The sequence below is a fragment of the Piliocolobus tephrosceles genome, chromosome 12 (genome assembly GCF_002776525.5).
Source record: "Piliocolobus tephrosceles isolate RC106 chromosome 12, ASM277652v3, whole genome shotgun sequence".
Taxonomy (NCBI): Eukaryota; Metazoa; Chordata; class Mammalia; order Primates; family Cercopithecidae; genus Piliocolobus; species Piliocolobus tephrosceles.
Genome location: NC_045445.1, coordinates 40578986 through 40581499, shown reverse-complemented (window position 1 = coordinate 40581499; position 2514 = coordinate 40578986). Strand labels below are relative to the sequence as shown.

The window sequence follows — 2514 nt, the reverse complement described above, 5'->3', positions numbered from 1 at the left end:
GACAAACATGGTCTAGTTTGTACAGGAGGTCAAGAATGTTAATAGATTTGCATAAAATAGAGAGTTAAGATGCTTGTGATATCAATAAATTCAAAGAATAAGTCCTATGGGAATGGGATTGCTGGAAGAATAAGTAATTGTGGTTAGAAAGTGAGCTAATGAAGTTAAAATAATTTCCAAAGGTGGAGTAGTTGAAAGTGAAGATAAAGTCTAGCAAATGGTAATGGATGTGGGTATCTAAACCAAAATACAGGTCAGGGTCTCCAGGATTGAAGAGTGGGAAATAAACTATGTTGCTAAGATTTGAAATGAAACATCCCAAATGACTGTTACAATCACCCATAATTGTAACAACATTTGAGAAGCAAAGGATGATTATACACTGAGTATCAAAGTCTCCAGTGAATGTCAGGGTTGTATCTGGGACCTTGGAAGTCTAATTGATTCTTACACAATGTCTAAAATAATTTTTCTCCTTTGTGCCCTACAACTTCAGAAAAGTTACATCATAATTTTGTGTAATACCAATATGTGGCTATCATTATTTGAAAAGCGAGCTTTTTTCAATGCATAAACTCATGTCTTTTAGGTCTTCAAAAGAACTGAAATACCTTTCTCAATAGGATATTCCATATCGCTTCTTCTTTCTCGTATTCTTTTGTTTTGGTGGAGTGTGTCCTTGATGATTTCCTGAGATAGGATAAAAAGGAAGTCAATCTTTTAAGAACGTGCATGTTTGAAACAAATTTCTTTCTACATTAATACTTGAATGATGTATTTTCTGGGAATAGAATTATAAACGGGGAATCATCTTCCACTTGCGATGGCATTGCTCCAAAATCTTTTAGTTCCCACTGTGGTAGTTGAGTAGTCCAGGGCAATTCTGACTTCTACTCCTTTGCATGTGACATTTATGGAAGTTTTTAAGATCCTACCTTTATTCACAGTATGCTAAAAATCAGTGAAGGTGTGTCCTGATCTGGGCATTTTTTGTTGTTGTTGTTGTTCATTCTTTTAGTTGGCGAGTAGGGGAAGAGATATATGGTAAGTCCTTTTAATCACCAACTGTGTCTTTCAGTTATGGGAAACACTTTTGGAGTAATTGTTTGATACTTTTCTTCTTTTCCTATTTTCTGTGTTTTCTTTCTTCAATTTGTCAGACTTCTTGGATTCATCTTGTACGTTTTCTACCATTTTACCTTTTTTTTTTTTTTTTTTTTTTCTTTTCTCTAAGGAGGGAGTGTAGAGGTTAGATAAGCATTTCCTCTGGAGCTAGAGGTCCTGGGTTCTAATGTGAGCTCCACCATTTACTAGGTTTGACTTTAGACAAGTCACTTGTCTTCTCTGCTACTCAGTTTCCCTATATAGAAATTGAATAATGTCTATCTTAAGGTTTGTTGCTAAGAGAAAATGAATTAATGCATGCAGAGTGCTCAGAACAGTGCCTAACACATAAGAACTATATATAATTTTTTATTATATTGTAATTATTACTTTATAGCTTTGATGTTCTACCTTCTGTACAAGTCTTCAACTTTGCCTATAACTTCTTTTGATGATTTTTCTAGAAGTTTTGATATTATTTAATTTTCAAGATTTTTTCTTGAACAGCATGGTGACAGTAGTTAGTAATACCGTATTGTATCCTTGAAATTTACTGAGAGAATAAATCTTTTTTTTTTTTTTTTTTTTTTTTTTTGCAAGAGGGATGACAAAGCCAGATTTATTGTTCTGAGTTAAACCTGTGGAGGCAGGACCTGGGAAGGGGCACGGGGACAGATGAAGTTGGTGACTGTATCTTCCTGGTCATTGCCGGGTTCTCAGCACCCTTGGCCCCCGCTGGAGTTCTAGGTGAAGCCCAGTGCTGGGGGACGGGATCCTCTTCCTGACAGTGCAGAGTGTGGGATCACTTGTAAGATCCCATATGGAGGCAGGGGGTTGGATGTTGGCCTGCGCTGGGGCCAGCGTCCTCAGGAAGGTGTCTTGTTGGAGGAGGTGGCGGCAGCCACCCCATTCTTCTTGACCGGGGTCTTCAGCAGTGCCAGCTTCTTGGGCAGGCTGCTGCTGGCTTTCATCACCACGTCATGTTCAATCTTCTTCCGGATCCCGACTTCTAGGTTCTTCTTGAGCTTTTGCTGCTGCACAACGCGTGCCTTCTTGGGAGAGATTACACTACCGCCTTTTCTCGGGCCCCGATTCTTTTCAGAGGCCACCGCTGCCTTTGCTCTTTGCGGGCTTGTGCGCCTGGAACTTGCGCTGCCCCTGCGCCATGATCCGTCACGCCAAGAGAATAAATCTTAAATGTTCTCACCACACACACATACAAAGATATGTGAGGTGATGAATGTGTTAATTGGTTTGATTGTAGCCATCATGAGACAATGTATACATATATAAAAATATCACATTATACACTGTAAATATTTATAATTTTTGTCAATTATACCTCAGTAAAGGTGGACAAAAAGAGACTTTTCTCTTTTTATATGGCAATCTATCATGATCCTATGTATT

At 38.4% G+C, this 2514-nt stretch overlaps 1 pseudogene; it reads right to left on the bottom strand.

The window, feature by feature from the left end:
• Positions 1-1970: 1970 nt before the first annotated feature.
• Positions 1971-2271, bottom strand: LOC111536618 (annotated as a pseudogene).
• Positions 2272-2514: the final 243 nt, after the last annotated feature.